At 38.5% G+C, this 15,924-nt stretch overlaps 1 long non-coding RNA gene across 1 annotated transcript in view; it reads left to right on the forward strand.

Moving 5' to 3' along the window:
• The first annotated feature begins 1,139 nt into the window (after positions 1 to 1,139).
• The window catches only part of LOC148946052 (uncharacterized), a 57,124-nt gene continuing 42,339 nt past the window's right edge, over positions 1,140 to 15,924 (forward strand). The window contains exon 1 of the long non-coding RNA XR_016142595.1: positions 1,140 to 1,215. This is a non-coding gene — a long non-coding RNA (uncharacterized LOC148946052). The remainder of the gene's footprint in view (positions 1,216 to 15,924) is intronic.

The raw sequence follows: 15,924 nt of genomic DNA on the forward strand, positions 1-15,924 counted from the left end.
ATAGTCAGATCAAAACAGAAAGTACACCATTAGAACCACTTTGTCCAAAACCTCTATATAGGAAACCTACCATCGCTTGGCTTGAACAACAAGGGAAATATATTGGCTTGAAAATCAAGAAAAGTGGCAGCTACTACGATATTCTGCATAAACAGCATCTTTTTTTTCGTTTTCTTCCTCCTCAACTAGCTGGGCACTGGAAAATCATAGAAAGCTGTTTAATGGCTCATTTTAAAGTAAATTGCTACATCTAGTGCAGTTTGTAATTCAAAATAACATAGTTTTTAGAATAGAATCAGTTTTGACAAAAAAAAACTGTATTTTCGTGTACAAGCTTGATGAATGACGTTATAATTGTACAAGCTATAAACATAAGTGACGCAATAATTGAATGCAATATGCCTATACACGCCTATCTTTCAACAAGATAATAATATAAGAGATATATAATTACAAAAATCAGTTTTTTACGAAAAACTTCCTTTTACTATAACACTGTAATAGAAAGCGTAATTTTTAATCCAGGTTACAGTGGTAGCTAGCAACTTAGTAAGAGACAATCGGGTCAAATGCTTAAAAACAAAATATCCCATAACTCCTAAAATGAGATAAAAAAAAAGTAAAACATAAGAGCCGCCATGTCTGAAACCCTTATTTTGGAAACTTCCTGTGCCTTAGCTTAAACAGCAAGGGAAATATATTGGCTTGAAAATCAAGAAAAGTGGCAGCTACTACAGCATTCTGCCTAAACGGTATTATTTAACTCCCTTTTTTTTCTTTTCCAGAGATAGCTTGACACTTGAATATCGTGGAGAGTTCTTCAATGGCTCATTTTAAAGAAAATTTCTAGATCCAGTGCCATTTTTTATTTTTAAAAAATGTAAATATAATCAATTTTTTACGAAAAACGTCATTTTTTATGTACAATATTGATTGATGACACCATAATCGTAGGTTGTTGTACATAAAGGCGGTAGTACATAAAAAAACTGACCAAAAACTTTTTCCTGACTGGCTGGGGTGCTACTCGGACCAAAAGGAGCTTTAGGTTTGGAATTCTTTAATTGGCTCAGACTAAAATATTTATGGAATTGATTTAAATTGCATCACTTTTTACTATCGGCTAAGCGGCAACAGTGCACTGAAAAACCATTTGGCAACTTCTCAACTCATTGGAAAGTCTTCTATTTCTTGACCTAACGCAATATTGAGGAGGTAAAAAGGTTGTAGAAGTGTCTTAAGCAAAATGACACTATTTCAGATGGAATCTCTTTTTGGCATTAGTCTACAGCTAGGCTATACTCATAAGAAAATGCCTTAATATTCTGAAAACTAACTTTAACAACTCCTAAAACCCATAGTTGTATCATTTGGACATCCACTATATGGCTAATATGGGAGTAAAGTTCATTTGTGATGCAAATGGATGTGAGATTTAGATTTAGGATGCAATTATAGGTATATATTTGCACATTAGGGGGGTGGGGTATATATTCTGTGAATAAACATGTCCTAAGACATTTGGTAAATTTCTAACAAATCATATTATTGAGTTAGGAATAAAGTGAATGCACCATTCGATGCGTTTTTTTTTTGCTGATAACTAATATAATAATCATTTCTATTGAAAATGAATCTCAGCCCTTCCCCCTATATATGCCAATTCAGGGTTAGGTTAGGTTGTAGAAATATATGCTGAATGAAAAAATATATGAATGAAGTGAAGATAAAGGCTCTCCCCCTGCACAATGTGTTAACTAGGATTATTCTGCATATTATGGAGTACAAAATGTTTTCTTATGTCCAGCTGGACTCCTAGGCTTAAAATAGTGGTTGGCAGGCTGGCTAATTTAAAGATTTGTATATATATATATACACTGTCAAATTTGCCACCTAGTGGTATCTCGTATCATTCCTAATGGCACTTCACTCTGGCAACACCCCCACACTAATGTGCAACTGTAAAGCCCATATTATTTAGGTTCAATAAATTTTGCCATGTGTCACTCTTGTTCAAATTGAATTGATTTGGTAAATATTTGCCAAATCATATAATTATGTTACAAGTAAAGTGAATACATGGCTTAATGTTTTTTTTATGCTCTACAAATAAGATAATCATTTTTGTCAGAAATGAATTCTAGCCCCCACCCCTATATACCCATTCAGTGTATATATTTGCACATTAGGGGGGTGGGGGTAAAGTTACCTCCAAAATTTGCCCCCACCCCCCTAATGTGCAAATATATACCCTGAGTAGGTATATATGGGTGTGGGGGCCAAAATTCATTTCTGACAAAAATGATCATTATATTCACAAAGAGCATAAAACAAGGCATCAAGTGGTATATTCATTTCATTTGTAACTCAATAACATGATTTGGTAAATATTTACCTTTGATTTTATAGGATAATGCTTCCTTTTGAGTAGGCATAACTAGATCAATAGGTTTGAACATAATATGAAAAACAAGAGTGATGGGTGGCAGCATGTATGACTATTATCTTTTTTAAAAAGGACATTGAATATCCTTTGTCCAAATTTAACAGGCATTGCATTGGAAATGAAGTTTACTCCCACCCCTGTGCATAGGCCTACTAATTCAGGATATATATTTGCATATTATGGGTAGGGGGTAAAGTTTATTTTTGATGCAAATGAATTTTAAATTTAGATCCAGGATTCAATTCTGAATACAGAGGTAAATTTAACTTCATCCTCACCCCCCTAATCTGCAAATAGCCTATATACCCTGAATATATATTTGCACATTATGGGGGTAGGGGTAAAGTTCATTTCTGATGCAAATGTGGATTCAGGATGCAATTCTGACTATAGAGGTAAGTTTATTTCTTAGCTCCCTGAATATTTTGTTAATATAAACCTCACCCCAGTTTTCTATTTGAAGAAGGAAGCTTTCAGGAATGAATTCAGAGACTAAATTATTCCTCATGCACATTTTTCCAAGTATATTCCTCTACCCCTTATATAGGAGGTTTAGAAGACTGGTTAGTAAATTTATCAATTTAGGTAACTTTGCTAGCTTAAAGATGAACATACCATTCAATACTCTTATGAATGCTGGCTCCAAATATACTAGCTCCTTCCTGGTACTTATGTATTATAGTACTGACACTGAAGAAGTTAAGCTAGGTTAATCCTAATAAAAAATGCCCAAAACATGATGAAAATGTAATACATTAGAGATAAATTTGGGTTATATATTTGCACATAGCAGGTCTGCATGCACAATGTATTACTACTACTACTAACAACTCATTGCAGCACCAAGCCGCCTGAGGCCAACACAGCTACACACGCTCCTCCTCCACCCCAATCTATTCAAAGCCTCCCTTTTTACACCCGCCCACAAAGTTCCCATTTCTTTTAAATCTTTCTTTATGACGTCCTCCCACTCCAGACGGGGACGACCTGCTTTCCGTTTAGACCTAGATGGTTGGCCGAAAAGAACAATCTTTGGCAATCTGTCATCCTTCATCCGCACAACATGCCCTAACCACCTCAACCTTTCTTTCATTATAGACCTAGAAAGCTGTATTGAACCACATTTTTTGTATAGCCTATTGTTTGAAATATGGTCAGTCAGCCGGGTACCCAGAACAATCCTTAAGCAATTTCTCTGGAAAACATCTAGTCTTGAAAGTTGTTCTAGTTGTTGGAAATAGCCTACACTCGGTAAAAAAGTTTTGGTTCATTCTGGTCTTCACTCTGCTTTGCTAACTTCTGCAAGTGTCCTCTAGTTTTGTGTTGACCTGTATGTTTCATGTGGAGGGTGTTGTTTGGTTGACTATTATGTTTGTAGGTCAGCATTATATCACATCTGTGATGTCTGAAGACCAGTGTTGGTAGTTTTAGGTGCTCACTTCTTTTATCATATGGCATATTTTGCAGACCTGTGATGCATTTGGTGGCATGTCTTTGAACTCCTTCAGTTATTCTGGTGTCATGCTTGTAGGAAGGTAAGGTCAGACATGTTCCAAGGTCCAAGAACAGCCTAACAATAGCCTTGTAAAGTCTCAGGAAGACAGTACTGGAGTGGCTGGTGGGCATTGTGTGGCAGGTGTTAGCTACAATTATTTTGCATATTATGAAGCTAGAATTGTTTTCTAACTTCATGCTGTCTAAATACTTTACCCCCCCTGCCTAAGGTGCAATTATATAAGTATAATGTATTCTGTCACCCACCACTTGTATTATATTAAGCATAAGTTAATTTTATCTTAATACAGACAGATGGAAAACAAGTTCTACTTAGATGTTGGAGCTATAGTGCATAAGTAGGCTGCCTCCTTCCCTTCTAAATTTGCCATAGCCCCTTGTAATGAAGCCAGATATAGCCCTTAACTATATAGGCTACAGTATTTTACTGATTCTGTTGGTTTTCATTATATTTAATTCTTATTTCTCATCTGCAGTTCATAACTTTAATCTGAAAAAATCAGTCATCACTGTTTTCTATATAGACCAGGGCTGTATTTGGCCCCATTAGGGGCTTAAGGTACATTTTGAAAGGTATTGATCAGCATATTTAGAAAAAGCCTTAAAAGTTGAATTAAACTTTATGTTTGTGTTTTAGCTAGGAAAGCTACTTAAATATCAATATACTTACAAATAGGTTTATACTTGTCTTATCTTTAGAAAAACAACCTCTAATAATTTTGGTTTTAGTCTACTTTTCTTCAACTTTAGGTTTTAAAAATGTAATTCATATGATTTGAGTAGAATTATAAGCCACATTTGAATGCTTTTTGTTTAAGAATTTTTTTTCAGCATTTAAAATATTATAAATCAGGACTTAGCAAAGATATGGTGCTCAAAACACTATGTCTAAACCTCATTTGGGCTTCAAATCTATTTCTAAAAATTTTGCTTTCTGTAACATAATATTTAAGGCAGTTCATTAAAGATCTTTGCCTTTCAGATGGGAAGGAGTTAAGTTAAATATTTCAAAAGATTTTCTCATGTCACAGGTTAGGTCTGGATTCATTTCTAAAGTTTCACTAATCTAGCTAGAGTACTTTCTAGGATAGCAAAAAATACATCATCTAGGCTTTTTACTGATCTCCCCCCCCCCTTAAATTTGTGGTGCCAGATGCATTTAAATATCTGATTTATGCCTAGTCTTGTGTTTTGGGATGGCTACATGTATTGTTGTCAGCAAAATGATGAATAGGGCTGGCAAGATTGTATCCCATGTCGTTTTGTGTAAATAATGAAAAGTTTGAAGCTGCCTTTATTGAATATTTGCATGAAATGAACCTGTCAAGAACAATTCACAGTGAATGATCAGAAAGAAAGCTCTCATCACTTTTAACAAGCATCCATGGACACCATGTGCATAAAGTAATTTTAGTAGACAATAATGCAATACTCCATTGAAAGCTTTACCTTATCTTAGACCTTAGATCCACCTGTGCCTCCAGAGGCACCCAGGGCATCAAGAAGGAGCTGCCAATCTTCCCGCCGGTTTGCTGCTGCAAGTATGTCCTCCCACTGAGGTTGGATTGATGTGTGCAGGTTATGGAGATCTGTCTGGTACGTTTGATGCAGGGTGTTTCTGGGTCTGCCCCTGCGGCGTGGACCCGATGGCTGCCAATGGAGCGCTGCATTAGGTAGTCGGAGATTGTCCATACATAGTAGATGGCCAAGGTATCTCCATCGGCGGACTCTTATAATATGTGTCACAAGAGGCTGGCCAGTCTTGTCACGGATGAATTGGTTTGTTATTCTCTGCTGCCAACAGATGTTGAGAATTCTTCTAAGACATGTGTTTTCGAAAGCAAGTATTCTTAGCTCTTGTTCCTGGTTCAGGTGCCAGGTTTTGGCAGCGTAAAGCAGCACTGGCATAACATTGCTATTGAAGAGTTGTAGCTTTAGCTGTATAGAGAAGCTTTGGGACCGCCACACTTTCTGTAATCTATTGAAGGCCCCATTAGCTTGGCTGATTCTTGTGAGCACTTCTTTTGTGGTCAATCCTGTACTTTCTATTATGCTTCCCAAGTATTTGAAATGGACAACTTGCTCTATGTGTTGGTCTCTGCAAGTGATGCTCAGGGGTGAATCTGTGGTAGCCATGCATTTTGTTTTCTCATTATTTATTTTTAGGCCGACATGGCCGCCTCTCTTTCTCACTTTGTCAAGGAGTTCTTGGAGTCTTTGCTTGCATGATTCTAGGATGGCGATGTTGTCATTGAAGTCTACATCACTGAGGTGTGTTTCTGGATTTAGCTGGATACCGTCTGTGCTTGTACTTTGCAGTATGTAATCAATGACAATTACGAAAAGTAGCGGTGACAAGACGCAACCTTGCTTAACTCCTGACATAATGCGGAAGAAACGGGTTTGGCCATCTGGTGTCTTTACACAGCACTCGCTATCTTCATAGAACGCAACAATCAGTGAAACTATCTTTCAGGGATTCCGTAATGCAGTAGGATCTTCCACAGACTTTGGCGGTCTACTGAGTCAAATGCCTTCTCAAAATTGATGAATATCATATAGATTTTGGAGTGCCATTCTCTGCTTTCTTCCGTCAGTAACCGTAGGGTGAATATCAAGTCTGCACATGAACGGTTCGGTCTGAATCCATGTTGCTTGTCGCGAAGGTGTCTGTCAAGCTGCGAGCTGATTCTCTGCAGTAAAATGTGCGTCAGCAATTTGCTAGGTATGGAAAGCATGCAGATTCCTTGCCAGTTGCCTTGGAAGGACGTATCACCTTTCTTAAAGATCCTCACAAGCGTGCTGCGTTTCCAATCCAAAGGTACTTTGGCGGTCGTCCAGATTACTGTGAACAACGCTGTCCAGAACTTGATGCAGGTCATAACAGTTGCTTTGATCATTTCCGCGGATATCCTGTCTTCGCCAGGCAACTTCCCATTTTTCAGCTTCTTTGCTGCTGCTATAAGCTTTAGCAATGAAAATAGCCTGGCATTGTATCCTTTTACTAGAGGATCAATCCACTTTTGGTGTTTGGCCATTAGCCAGTCAACAATTGAATATTTCCAGCTGAATCCATATTGTTGATCACCTAAAAGGTTGTTCAACTCCAGGCTCTGGTAAAGTGTATGACTAAAATGGTTGCATAAGCTTTCCCATTGTAGGAGAGGAGGCTAATAAGCCTATATGAGCCTAGTTTCATTGGCTTGCAATCTAGTGTAGGTATAAAACTGGCATGGGTGGGTTTCCATGTGTGCAGAAAGGTATCAGAGTGGAAACACAGCTGTAAAAGTAATGCCAGACGTCCAGCTAACTTGAAACTGCAAAACTTCAAGACAATTGTAAGTGTGCTGTCAGGGCCTGCGGATTGGTCACATAAAGATGCTGCAGCATAGTTCATACTATCAAAGACAGTATTGGTTTAATCAGGGACATTCAAAATGACAGTAAAGAGTCACTTTCAATTTCTAGGCTTGAAAATTTGGCAAATGCCTTTGCAAGAGCTTTGGTCATTGTCTGTGGATCTAGTATGGTAGTCCTATTGTTGATTTTTAAGAAAAGAATTGAAGTTCCCCTAGGAAAAGAAATGAAGAAAAGAGTTGTGGCAGCTCATTGCAGAAGAGTTCTAAAGCTTGGTTACAAATTTCTCTCTATACTGAACCCAGGATGCCAAATCATGCAGGATGTGTCATTATGTCCTTTTATGGAATCAAGTCTGTTCTTTTTGCTCTTTGAGAGTAACCATTGCCTGTGTGGCTTTTGTTTGGCTCAGATAACCTTTTTGCTGTGGTCATTAAACCAAGGTTTGTCCCTTTAGACATTAAACCAAAATTGTTGCTTTGATCAGATGTAGCTTGTGATACATTTAACTATTTTCTGCTGGTATTTGTCTGGAGCTTTCTTTGCCCTTCAAGGAGCAGACTCCATTGCTGAGAGTCATATCTGTTTCTTAAGCTGTCTCAATCTTCTTTTTAACTATGCTAGCTATTTTGCTCATGGTTTATTGGGAGAGGAAAACCAAGATTTTTATGTGGAATGACTGTAATGTGGTCATCTGTGAAGGTAAGTTTCAGTCTAATAGGAAGCTAGGTGATCCATAAGGAGAAGGTCCTGTGGTGGTGCTGTGGGCTTGACCTTAGCTTGGTAATATGGGACCTGGGGATCAAACCCACCTTTAGCAACACACTACAGGGCCAATACAGGGACCTTAGAAGTCAAGAAGGATCATTAATCTGATTGCTTTCATAAGAAAGTGATCAAAACAAGAGTGTAGCACACTACCAGATTATTAGTTTATTAAAACCCAGGCATCTAGAACAAAAAGCATAATAAGCAACTGCAAACATGTACAAGCACTAGAAGCATAAGCACCAAAGCAATCATTTATGATATTACGTCCTCCTTCTATGAGAGTAGATTAACATCATTTTGAGCCAGTGGAGGATGAACTGTTGGTACTGTTATTAATGTCCACCAGAGAAGGTACTAGGCTTACTTCTCATTGTTGTCTACAACATAGACAAGGACACTAAAGGAATAAGCACATGGGGCTGCTAGCACACAGATCCAGGAGAAGGTGCTTGTCTCACTGCTCACCAGACAATACATAGCCTACACTATATGCATATTTCCACTTCTCTTCTTTTGAGAGCTGCGTAAGGTAACAAGTTTAGTTTGATTGGTGGCTTGATTTGCCTTCCATATATAGTTTGAGTCAGTGATTCCTCTGCTGGTGTGCTATCTTTGATGGACCTTGAGGTACTGGTGGTATGGAGCAGGGTTGTTCTTTTAGGTGAGGTGATTTTGGATGAAGGGGAAGTTCATGTCTCATCTTCACAATGTATATCAGATGTTGGATTGCTTGCCGGTGGAGTAACAGTATCCTGTCCACTGTACTGTCTGCTTTGTCCTGGTGATGATGGCAAGCAATTTGATGTGTGCTTCAAATTCCTCTGTAGGATGGTTTCAGCTTTGTTGTGATATGGAATGGTCTGGGGCAAGCTGCTGGCATTATGATGGTAGCAGTGCTCCACTCATCATCTGTTTGTTTCTGGTAAGCTATAGTGTCGCCTGAGTGGAGTGTGGACTAAGACATAACATGTTTGTCATACTGCAATTTCTTTCTTCATTTTACAATGACATTTTCTCTTCATATTTTTGATATTTCCTCCATATCTCCTGATATTTCCTCTTCAGCAGGTATTTGTTGGTTGGAACCACCTGCTTCTACAGGTATTGTTCTGTACAAGGTAAGGGGGTGCATAGTTGGTGGCTCGTCAGCAGCTGTGCAGGAGCAGCATAGCTGTCTGTTGGTGCACTCCTGTATTCTAGCAAACCCATGTATGGGTCATCTCTGTCTTCAGTTGCCTTGGTGAAGATGTTCTTGCATGTGTAAACATCTTTTTTTACCAACCTGTTGGACTGGGGGTAGATAGGGCTGGACATCTTGTGCTTTATACTCCAGTTATTTAGAATCTGTTTAAACTTGAAGGCTGTATATTGTGTTCCATTGTCTGACATGATGGTATGGGAAATGCCATGTTGGGCAAAATGTTCTTTGGGTGTGCTGATGACTCCCATGGATGTTAAGTTCCTCAGCACTTCGACTTCAATGGAGCAACTGTAATAGTCAACTGTTATGAGATATTCTCCTTTGTTCCAATCAAAAATGTCTGAGGCTACCTGCTGCCATGGTACTAATGCAATCTTAGACTTTATGAGAGGTTCTTTCTGATTGTTTTGGCTATGTTTCTGGCAGGCTGGACAGTTTGTCATTAGTGTTTCAGTGTCACTGTTCATCGTTTGACAGTAAAGGAGTAGCCTGGAACATTGTTTTGTCTTTTCCATACCAAGGTGGGAGATGTGGAGCTGCTTGAGGATGTTGGGTTGTATCTTCAGGGGAATAATGATTCTTTTGCCCTTAAATATGATGCAATTCATGTATGATAATTTCTGCTAAAGGTTCCAGTATGCAAGGAAATATGTTGCACATTGCTATCTAGCACTGGCCCACCTGCCTTGGATAGCTTCCTTGAGACCAATCAGGTGTTTGTCTTCCTTGGTATGGAGTTGTATTTCCTTGAGTCTTCCATCACTAACAGGAAGAAAGAGGGCAATTTGGTGGATATATACTTCAATTTCTCTATGGGTTTCTCGTTAACGACAGAAAGGTGTAGACTTGATGGTGGGTCTGCAACTGCAATTTCTGTTCCTTGTGTGTGGACAAACACCAGATCATAGGGTTGAATCTGGAGCATTATTTGCTGAGCTCTGGCAGGTGCTTGTTGAAGTGGATTCCAGTGGATGGCGGTCTGTTGTTGCTGTAACATGCCTGTCATTTGTGAAATTGTGGAAGTGCTTGCAATGGAAAACTATTGCGTATAGCTTTTTCTTCAGTTGTGAGTACATCTGTTAAACTTTCCTGAGTGAGCATGATGCATATGCAATGACATTATCATCACTTTTTGTACCTAATACTGAGATTGCTGTGAATAAGCAAGGTGAATCTTCTTTTAGAACTTTTACAGATAAAGAAATTTCTAATTTAATTCTTAGTCTTCAGAGTAATGATTGGTCTAGTGTTCTTGAAGCTAATGATGTTGAATGTGCAACAAGTTTATTTGTGTGTCGTATGGGAACTCTGTTGGATAAGCGTTTTCCTCTTAGGAAGAGAGCAAGGAATTCTACACCCAAATGCCCATGGATGTCCATAGGTCTGATTAATGCTACACATATGAAGGCGTCTCTGTTCAAGGTTGCATGTAAAAGTAAAACACAGGATGATCTTTTGAAGTATAAACATTACAAAAATGTACTTACGACTTCAGTACGTGCAGCCAAAAAGCTCTATTTTTTGCGTCGAATTGATGAGTGTAAGGGGAACTTGCGAAAGGTTTGGAATGTAGTTAATGAAGCTATTTCTCGTAAGAAACTCAAACAGTCCCCCCCCCATGTCATTACAGGAATGCTGATGGATCTATTGTGGATAAAAATTCTTCAGGAAACGCCTTCAATTCGTATTTCACCACTCTTCCTTCAGTTCCCATTCAACCCAAGAATAGAGTAAGTAGTTTTCCCATAGCAGAAAAGTAATTTTTCCTTTCCCCATGCAGTGATATTGAGATTTATAGTATTATCTCCCAGCTTCCAAGTAGCTGTTCAGCTGACGGTTTTGGTTTTAGCAATAATGTTCTTAAAAAAATTGGTCAGTTTGTTTCTAACCCCATCTCACACACAACTAACCTCTCTCTTTCTTCTGGTGTTTTTTCCCTCATTTATTTAAAGTTGCTAATGTTTTACCTTTGCATAAAAAAGGTGATTCATCTCTAATTTCAAATTATAGATCCATTTCTCTTCTTCCTGTCATCTCTAAGGTTGTTGAAAGAGTAGTGTATTGTAGACTCTCTTCATTTGTTTTTAGTACTAATACAACTGCAGGAAATTCTCTCATAACTAACCATCAGTATGGTTTTCGTCCCACTTTCTCTGCCTCGTATGCACTCTCAGATACAACAGAGTTTGTGCGTGTTAATCTGGACAAGGGCTTGTGTGTTTTTGGTTTATTTCTTGACTTTTATTTCTTGAGTACAGGGAGTTCCACTAGAATGGTTAAGGTCTTATCTGTCGGGAAGGTCTCAGTATGTTTCAGTTAATGGTAATTCTTCCACTACTTTGCCTATATTGAAGGGTGTCCCACAGGGCTCTGTGCTTGGACCACTTTTTTTTTTAATTTACATTAATGATCTCGTTGATGGTCTTCATCCCCTTGTGCACCCTATTCTTTTTGCTGATGACAGTAACTTTTTCATTGCTGCAGTAGACCTGCCATCTGCCACTTCCCTAGCTCAAGGTCTTCTTGATAAAGTAAAAGATTGGTGCTGGTCAAATGGTATGACTCTCAACAGCCAAAAGAGTGCCATTGTACACTTCAGGACCCCTTATTGTATGAGAGATGTAATCATCCTGACTTATGGGAATGATGTTATACCGCAAGCTGCTATGGTGAAATTTCTTGGTGTGTATCTTGACTGTTTTCTCTCTTTTAAGCCTCATATAATTCACACCCGTTCCCTCATCTTCCGCCAGTCTTCAATGTTGCACCGGGTTAACTCATTTCTTCCCCCAGATGTTATGCTTTCTCTTTATTATGCTTTTGTTTTTCCTTACCTTTCTTATTACTGCTCTGTCTGGGGTAATACTAATAAATCTCTTCTCTGCTCACTTCAAAGAACCCAAAATAGGGCAGTGAAGGCTACTTTTCTTCTCCTTCGGCTTTACCCATCCTCTGATCTTTATAATGATACTGGAATAGCTCCGCTGGATCGCATTGTGAGTAAAAGTAATCTTTATTTAGCGCATTCTGCTTTTCTAGGTACACTTCCACCGCCTCTACAGCAATTTTTTTCACGGACAGGCTCAGGTAGGTACTCTACTTTTTTACGTAGTTCTTCTCGTAGATTTATTTTGCCCAAACGTTCATCTACAGCAGCCCAGAGGTCTCCTGTTTATAAATCAATTCAATTATGGAATTCAATCTCACTGGATGTCCCGTTATTTCTGTCTGCAAAGGCAGTTATTCGTTGTGTATTTCCAGTTTAGTAATTTCTCTCTCTTTCGTTTATTTTCCCTGTTTTCTCTTTTCCTAGTGTTTCTCCTTTTGTGTTTTTCCCTTATACATCGTTTTTTTTTTTTTTTTTTTTTTTTTTTTTTTTTTTTTTTTGACTGTATGGTATTGTTTATTCTCTTTAATCCTTATTTCATATATATTGTTTGATTTAGAGTAATATTTATGGTTGTTTTAGTACTTTATTATTGTGTTGTAAGGCCCACAACAAGCCAAGCTTCTTGGGCCAAATAATTTTTCTTTACGTTTGTAATACTGTTTAGTATTAATAAAATGATTGATTGATGATTGATCTGACGAAATGTATGCTCCTAGACCATGCAATGAAGCATCCACAATGAGATCAATGGACTTACATGAGTGGTCAAAGTATGCTAAGCTCAAAACTGTTGAATCGTTGTTGTTTTTCAAGGCTTCATCATGTTCCTTGGCTCATGTGAATTCTGTGGATTTCCTGAGGTTATGCAAGATGTTTTTGTATGTTGATAGGTTTGGGATGTATTTTGCAAGGTAGTTTAGCATTCCCAACAGGATTCCTAGTTCTTCTTGGTTTGATGGTGTAGACATGTTGTTGATGGCTTTGAGTTTTGTCAGGATGTGGCTGCATTCCTTGTTCACTAATGACATGTCCAAAATAGGTCACACTTGTCATGGGCAGCTCAATAGCGCTGCCTAAATAAAGAACAATGTTGGCACAATTTATTATTTTTTATATATATATATTTTTTTTTTAGACCAGGGCAATTCATATTGAAGGAGTTGTCAAAAAAACTTTGAAAAGTGCTAATTTGATTGGGAAAAACTAGTCGAAAGTGATCGGAAGAAACCTAACACCCCGCTCACACCCACAATTTCCTCAAACACATCCCATCAAAATTTGAGATTGCCATTTTGTTTGACATAGTTGAAAGGTCCAGAAATTATTTTTTGAGGATGACACTCCCCCCACAACCCTCAAAGCAAGGGTTGTAAGTTACACTTGGGTTGTAAGTTACAGTAGTTTTTTTCGGGGGGAGGGGGGGGGGTCGAAACGTCAAAAAGGGCTCATTCAATAGGAAATTGAAAGGGTTAGTGCCCTTTTTAATACTCAAAAGTCATTGGAGGGCAACTAACCCCATTCTCAAGCCCACTGTTTTTCAAAACACATCTAATCAAAATTTTGAGATAGCCATTTTTGTTCAACGTAGTTTAAAGGTTCGGAAATTGTGTCTTTGAGAATGACACTGCCCCCACAACCCTCAAAGCAAGGGTTGTAAGTTACCCTGGGGGAGTATAAGAATTTTATAGAAAGTGTAGCCGTTGAAACTTCAAAAAGAACTCATTCGATTGGAAATTGAAAGGGCTAGTGTCCTTTTTCATAGTCAAAAGTGATTGGAGGGTAACTAACCCCCCTTTCACCCCCACCGTTTTCCAAACACATCCAATCAAAATTTTGAGATAGCCATTTGGTTCAACGTAGTTGAAAGTTCTTGAAATTAGGCCTTTTAGGATGACACCCCCACAGCCCTCAGGGCAAGGGTTATAAACCTCAAGGGCATATAGAGTTTTTATAGAAAGTGTTGTCATAGAAACTTCAAAAAGGGCTCATTCGATTTGAAATTGAAAGAGCTAGTGCTCTTTTTAATAGTGGAAAGTTTGAGGGCAACTAACCCCACTCTCAAGCCCACAATTTCCCCAAACACATATAATCAAAATTTTGAGATATCCATTTTGTTTAACATAGTTAAAAGGTTCCGAAATTATTTCTTTGAGGATGACACTCCCCCCACAACCCTCATAGAAAGGGTTGTAAGTTACACTGGGGGTATATAAGGATTTTATAGAAAGCGTCGCCGTAGAAACTTCAAAAAGAGCTCATTCAATTGGAAATTGGAAGGGCTTAGAATCCTTTTTAATAGTCGAAAGTGATTGGAGGGCAACTAACCCCCTCCCACCCCTGCGATTTCCCCAAACACATTCAATCAAAATTTTTAGATAGCCATTTTGTTCAACGTAGTTGAAAGTTCTGGAATTTAAGTCTTTGAGGATGACATCCCCCCACACCCCTGAGGGCAAGGGTTGTAAGTTATGCCCTGGGGGAATATAAGGTTTTTACTGAAAGCGGTGTTGTAGAAACTTGAAAAAAGGCTCATTTGATTGGGAATTGAGAGGGCCAGTGCCCTTTTTAACAGTCGAAAGTGATTGGAAAGCAACTAACCCCACTCTCACGCCCGCCGTTTCCCCATACACTTCCAATCTAAATTTTTAGATAGCCATTTTGTTCAACTTAGTAAAAAGTTCTGGAAATTGAGTCTTTGAGTATGACCACCCCCCAAACCCCTCAGGGGAAGGGTTGTAAGTTTTTGCACTGGGGGCATACAAGTTTTTTTTTTTATAGAAAGTGTTGTTTAAGAAACTTCAAAAAGGGCTCATTCGGTTGGAAACGGAAAAGGCTAATACCCATTTTAATAGTCGTAAGTGATTGGAGGTCAACTTATCCAACTCTCACTCCCACCGTTCCCCGAAACACATCCAATCAAAATTTTGAGATAGCCATTTTTTTCAACGTATTTGAAAGGTTTAGAAATTAGTTCTTTGAGGATGGCACTCCCCCAGAACCCTCAGAGCAAGGGTTGTAATTTATACCCCGGGGGCATATAAGGATTTTATAGAAAGTGTTGCCGTAGAAACTTCAAAAAGAGCTCACTCAATTGGAAATTGAAAGGACTAGTGTCCTTTTTAATAGTTGAAAGTTATTGGAGTGCAACTAACCCACCTCTCACGCTCACCATTTCCCCAAACACATCCAATCAAAATTTTTTAGATGACCATTCTGTTCAACGTTGTTGGAAGTTCTGGAAATTATGTCTTTGAGGATGACAATCCCTCATAGTCCTCAAGGCAAGGGTTGTAAGTTATGCTCTGGGTTCGTATAAGGTATTTATTGAAAGTGTTGTCGTAGAAACTTCAATAAGGGCTCATTCGATTGGAAATTGACAGGGCTAGTGCCCTTTTTAATAGTCTAAAGTGATTGGAGGGCAACTCACCCCTCTCGCACCCACCATTTCCCCGAGCACTTCCAATAAAAATCTTTAGATAGCCATTCTGTTCAACGTAGTTAATAGGTGCGGAAATTATGTCTTTGAGGAAGACACCCCCCTCACAGCCCTTAGGGCAAAGGTTTTCAGATAAGCCCTGTGGGCATTTAAGGTTTTTGTAAAAAGTGTTTTCATAGAAACTTATAAAAGGGCTCATTCAATTGTGAATTGAGAGGGCCAGTGCCTTTATTAATAGTCAGAAACGGTCGGAGGGTGAATCCCCCCCACACTAATCATTTGCCAAAACACTTTCAATCAACATTTTG

This window comes from Artemia sp. Qi Xiang Cuo, chromosome 12, assembly GCF_049724085.1.
Source record: "Artemia sp. Qi Xiang Cuo chromosome 12, ASM4972408v1, whole genome shotgun sequence".
NCBI lineage: Eukaryota > Metazoa > Arthropoda > Branchiopoda > Anostraca > Artemiidae > Artemia > Artemia sp. Qi Xiang Cuo.